Here is a 6000-nt window from a genome sequence, read left to right as displayed (position 1 = left end):
TGTTGAATACGGTCGTAAATAATATTGTGGTGTTTGTGGTAAGTAAGAGTACAATTGTAAATTTGAATTTTTGCGCTCAGCACTGAAAATAAATAGTGGCGAGGGCGGATAAAAATAATGGGAGAACAATAGCGGGCGGCAATTATTAAAAAATAGTGCGCACCGATTAACAAATACCGGGAACCGGATAAATCGCCACTGATGGGTCTTCCATCTCTAATTGATAGTGGCCATCTCTAATTGATGGTTGCCATCTCTAGTACAATTTTCAAGGTGAAGAGAAGAAGTGTATTTTTTGGTTTTTCTGTTATTCGCGGAGTAAAAAATAGCAACAAATTATACCGCAAAAGCAATCGAAGCAAAAAGTAAATACGCCAATTGAATTCAATAACAAATTGCAATTAAAAATCAAATGGTAAAGCCAACGCCAAGCCAAATGTAGAGAAAAATCGAAGAAAAGAAAAAAAATTTCGTATGTGCGTACGTGAGAGTGTGTGTGTGTGACGTGTGCGTTGAGTTTATCGGTGTGTGTGTGTGTGTTGTGTGAATGCATGAGAGAAGAGCATAAATGTGTGCGTGTATTTCGTTGACTGTATGCATGTGTGTGTGTGAGTAAGAAAACGGAGCACAAAAAGCAGAATGGAAAATTTATATACGTTGAAAAATTAATTTATTTGCAAAAAACAAAACGAAAAGAAATCAACCAACAGCAAAAAAAAAGAAGTGTGACAAGAAGAAAAAAATAGCATAAGAAGAAGAAAGGAGACAAAAAGAAGAAGGAAAGAAAACTGTGTGCAATTGCCGACAAACTAACTGAGAGAGCGCCGTCTCTCTTTATGTCTCTCTTGTCTCTGTGTGTGTGCGAGAGAGTGTTAGTCGCAGCAGAATTTATACGGAAATTAAGTTAGAAATACAATTTTTTCCCCTTTTTTTTATATTCTGTTAATTTTTACCAAAGGAATAGCCCAAATGTTTGCTTACGGCAACCACAACAACAACAACAACAAACAAATTAAACAACAACAATTTATGCTTTGAGCATTTTGCTTTTTGCAAAATTAAATTTTTGCCAATTTTTCTTCGTTTCTTTTTTTTTTTGCGAATCTTTCATGCACGCTTTTTCGCTCTCTGAATAATTTTTACTCTCTTGCTTACGTACTTGTTGTCTCCCTCTCTCTCTCTCTCTCGCGCGGTGGTTCTCTCGGAGTGTGGAACCAACCAGCCAACTGTCAAAACTGTCATTTACCTTCCTTTTGTCCGATTAGCAAAACGCAAACGAAAAAAAAAGGAATTTATTTTTTACAAAATAAACTAACAAAAATTATTCAATTTAATTAATTTAAAGAAATTCAATTCAATTTACTGTGTAAGTGTTTTCAGTGAAGTGCAAGAATAATTGTGTTTTTTTTTCTTTCTCTTTTGTACTTTGCACCTTTTACTCCTCCTGGTTTTTGTTATAGATTTTCTCTCTCTCTATCTCTCTTTCTTTACACTTTTCTTTCTTGCTGTCTTCCAGCTGCTGCTGACTGATCCAACTTCGTTTTATTTTCTTCTTTATTGTTGTTGTTTTCTTTTTTCATTTTGTTTTGTTTGTTGTTGTTTGTTTATAAAATCAGCTGTTTCGTTACATTAGTATTGTTTTTGTTTTTGTTTTGTTTGCATTATTATTGTTTATTTTAAAATGTAAACGATAACTTATTTTTCTGCCAATTTTGTAATATAATATTTTTTTGTTTTATACACATAAGTAAAACTTTCCTGTATATATAGAAGAAGATCTTATCGATTTCCAAGAACTCTAGACCCTCTGAGTTTAGCTCAAAAGGTTCTTCTTTGTCATTATTCTGTTTCAACTCAAAGTGATCGGTGATCGGTTCTTCAAATACCTTACATGGACTTCCTAAAACAACAACAACAACAAGAAAAGACTGAAATAAAATAATGAACTTTATGCCAAAATGGTTCTAAGACAGTTTCCAAAACATGGAATTATGTTAAATGATATGAAAATCCTAGAACCAAGTGACAATCAGTGTAAAAATAAAACTCTATAAGAACAATTTGAACTGTGTTAAGTGCTTGATCTATGATTCTCTGTGAGAAAACTATAAAATTGGATATACAAAAATGGATAACCTATCAAAAAAAAACTTGGTAACCACATGGGAGAGATATTAAACTAACTATCGTTAGTCTAATACAGCGCATATATAGTACAAAGATTAGTAGACAAACCCATTGAAGAAAGAATTTCAAAACTGTTTGAAAATGATGCCTTACTTCTCTAATTTCTTTAGGTTTAATTTTCTAATTCATTATTCATTGGTAGTTTAGTTTAGACTTTAAAAACTTCGGACTCTAGGGCCTTGTTGGAAATCCCAGTAATAAGCTTCCTTCGACTATTGACAACGTACAAGGCCAATAATTTCAGTTAAAAAACTCTATAGGTATTCATCATTAGTTTTGAATCATTCATAAATTTGTAAACAAAGTGTTTTTTTCTGGTTTTGTAGTGAATTTAAATTTGATAGACTTAGGGTTCTGAAGCATGATTCTGATTATATTATCTTACATCTTCGGAACTTTCCATTTTTGCATATTCCATAGATTACTAGATGATATGAAATGATGTCATTATTACTATATAGTGCATTAATATGAATTTATGAAATCCATATCATATATGATTATAATGATGACAAATGCTTGATTATCAGCGAGTATGGAATATCAGAATCTAGAATTGGTTGATTTGACAGGGGGAGAAAAGTAACATGTCCAGAAGCTTCCGGTATCTCCCTCACATATATAGCTTATTTTTTTTCAACATGTTTGACATAGGCAAGAACTCCTTAAATGGACATGCCTGTAGATGAATATTGTGCTACAGCTAGAAATAGTCATAAACAAATGATTGTGAAAATAAATATTTACATGTAATAAGTCAACCTTTAGAGCCAACACTTTGTTGGCACCAGACACCAACTACCAGATATATATCAAATGTCTCTGATAAATAACAATTATTAGATACAACTTGACAAAGAAAGGCATGTAAACGGATTGAATGTGTTAGAAAATTCCTAAAAATCCAGTTTTCGCAGTTCCCTTAACTTAAAGTTCTAAAAAACTGAAAATAAAGTTTGGGACAGGATTTTGAGAGCTTCGTGAGTGTATTTTAAAATTGACACGAATTAAATGAATATTATTCATTCAAGTATTAATTCTATGTTCGAATGATTCGATCATTTACACTTTATTCACTTTTTTAAAAGTTGATACAAATTTATTGAAATGAATAATAATATCGGCATAATTAAAGATTTAATGAATATAAAAATTGATTAAATTCGAATATGAATATTGATTGAATTCTGTTCTCAGAGTAAAGAAAATTTTGAATGTATTCGTTGTTTCTAAGTCGGTTTTGAGGGTTTCCTTCCTTTCTTTTCTATTCGAACATGAGTATCGATTCAGAGTAAACAATGTTTTGAATGTATTCGTTCATCCCTCCAAAATTTTATGTCTGTTTTAGGATTTTCCAGACGTATATTAATAATATATTTATAAAATAGGAATTAGTTGTGGAACCATAAACAATTATTCTTTATTTATAGGAGTTATATCTCTCTTAGTTTTGAATAGAATGAATTCCCGCATTGTTTATGTAATATATGATATTATGAAATCTTATGTCCCTTTCTTTACTCTATAGTCTGAGCAATTAATTATTACGTAGATCAAAGAATCAATAAGGAATAACTAGCCCTAGCCAGTGCTGCCAGATCATTTCAGTTTCAGTGTTGGTCCTTTACTAAATATAACAGTTCATCCTGCTTGAGCTACAGAGTTGCCAGTCTGTCATATTTTTCGCAAGGGGGCTTGACATGTTTATTATATGATTTATTATATATATATATGCATTGTATTTACTTCAGTTCGAAATTCCTAATTGATCGGAATCCGATTCATTGCAATTTCCGTTTTGTTTTTTTTTTTCTTTTTGTTGTTTTTCTTATTGTCTGTTTCGTTTGTACTTCCTTTTTATATTTCGTGCTTTCTTCTTTTCTCTTTGTTGACTCATTTCCGTGTGGCAAAGAGTTTTTTTGGATTTTCAGTTTATTTTGTTTTAAATTCATTTTTTGTTGTTGTTAATTTTTTTGGATAAAAATTTCGATATTTGCAAAATAATTTTTTTTTTTGTTCTTTCTTTTATCCAATATTGATTACCGGCAGCTGTCGTTGGAGAGAGAGGGGAGAGAAAGAGAGCAGGAGAGAGACAGAGATTGGGAGAGCCCACTTGCCATCGCTCTCTGTTTCTCTTTCTCTTGGAGCTGTTTTCTCTCTGCTGCCTTTTGCCAATTTGCAAATTTTTTTTTTTTATGTTTTATTTGATTTAACTTTTTTTATTTTCTGCTATTTTGCGGTATGCGAGAGGCCCCCGCTCACTTGTAGGCGCCCACGTTTTAGGAAGCAGAGATGAACTAGATGTGGAGGATGAAGAAGAAGAAAACGATAAAGGAATAGGGAGACTCCCCCCTCTTTCTCCTGTCCGGCCTCCTCACTCTCTCATGCTTACTTACTTACTCTCTCTGTCAATTTGTTTAAAGCGCTTGCTCTCTCTCTCTCGCTCGCTCTCTTTGTCACTCTGTCTCTCTCTCTCTCCCGCTCATTCTTTTAGTTTGTTGTTGCCTTTGGTTCATCGATTTTATGCCTTCTTGTCGTTGCAATTAGTTCTTCTTGCTGTTGCTTCTCTAGTTTGTCTGCATTTCTGCACTTTTCGTATTCTCTTTCTTCTTCCACCTTCTTCTTCATCTGTTTACTGTTTGTATAGGTTCTCTCTCTCTCTCTCTCTCTCTTTCTCTCTTTGTGTTTCACTATGTCCCTCCACCCCACCACCTGTGCCTAGTTTATCTGTTTTGTGTGCAAAATCTGGCACCTACAAGATACTTTGATTATCATGGGTTGGGTGCATCTGAAAGGATGAATTCCGAGATTGAAAGAGTTTTATGAGCAACAGCACTAAAATGGTCGAAGAAAAATCACACAAAATGACTAATAGTAGGGGAGCAGCCAACCAGCCTAGTAGTTAACAATAGATTAGTCTAGTAGTAGATACTTGTAAATTTATGTGCTTAACACTCTCAAATTTGCATTGTTTGTCAATTATGCATTTAGCTTGGTTCTTAATTACATCTAATTCTAGGGAAGAAGACAGACTAAAGTTGTTTATTTACATTTGAGTTGAAAATAGTTCCCTATAGTTATCCTAAACATATCGATTCCTATTTTAGATGGATTTTTTTTAACTTAACTACGAATGGATTGGATATTTTCTGAGTTATAACGCAATAAACCTTTCAAACTGGTTAAGCTTATCGCAGAAATCAACTGAACTTGCATGAGAGTATAAATTTATATGCATTGCATATAAATTAGTATACAAAATTTCGTGAAATTCTCTTGCTAAGATTGTTTTTTATGCCCCTCTAAAAATTGTCCAAGAAAATAATTGATTTGTTGTTTAGCAATAAATCTTTTTTAACATAAAGACTTCAAAATGGTTAAGTTTATCGTTGAATTCGATGAAACCTCCACAAATTTCCAGAATATAATTTCAAAAAAGGCCACATGTTTACTAAACTAAGCAAATGAGCAACAAATATATGAAATATATTCGCGCGGTTTAAAGTATCTTGGCCCTAAATTGACGAAGAATATCGGTGGGTTCGAATTTGATGGTCTTACAAATGGATAAACAAATTCCACAAGGCGCGCTATGCAAGAAAATTCTACTAATCCCCTGTTGCTCTTTATGCGAAAGGGTTTTGAGGTTTATAAAAGTATCTAAAGACGCGTTGACGTTAATTAAAGAAATTTCTCCTCCAAAAAGGCTCTTGATAACTAAGAATGTTTAAATTTTAAGGAAATTTAATACTTCTGAAGTTATTTTTTTTGTAAATTTTCGAAAGAAATCTAAACAAATCGAACGATTTATAA

The 6000-nt window shown here is 32.5% G+C and overlaps 1 protein-coding gene across 1 annotated transcript in view; it reads left to right on the top strand.

The window, feature by feature from the left end:
* Positions 1-257: 257 nt before the first annotated feature.
* Positions 258-6000, top strand: part of LOC6641812 (protein bunched, class 2/F/G isoform) — a 124470-nt gene continuing 118727 nt past the window's right edge. Inside the window, exon 1 of the mRNA XM_023176019.2 lies at positions 258-365. The gene's annotated coding sequence lies outside the window, so the exon portion shown is untranslated. The remainder of the gene's footprint in view (positions 366-6000) is intronic.

This window comes from Drosophila willistoni, assembly GCF_018902025.1.
Source record: "Drosophila willistoni isolate 14030-0811.24 chromosome 2R unlocalized genomic scaffold, UCI_dwil_1.1 Seg167, whole genome shotgun sequence".
NCBI classification, from domain to species: domain Eukaryota; kingdom Metazoa; phylum Arthropoda; class Insecta; order Diptera; family Drosophilidae; genus Drosophila; species Drosophila willistoni.
This window is presented reverse-complemented; position numbering and strand designations above follow the sequence as displayed.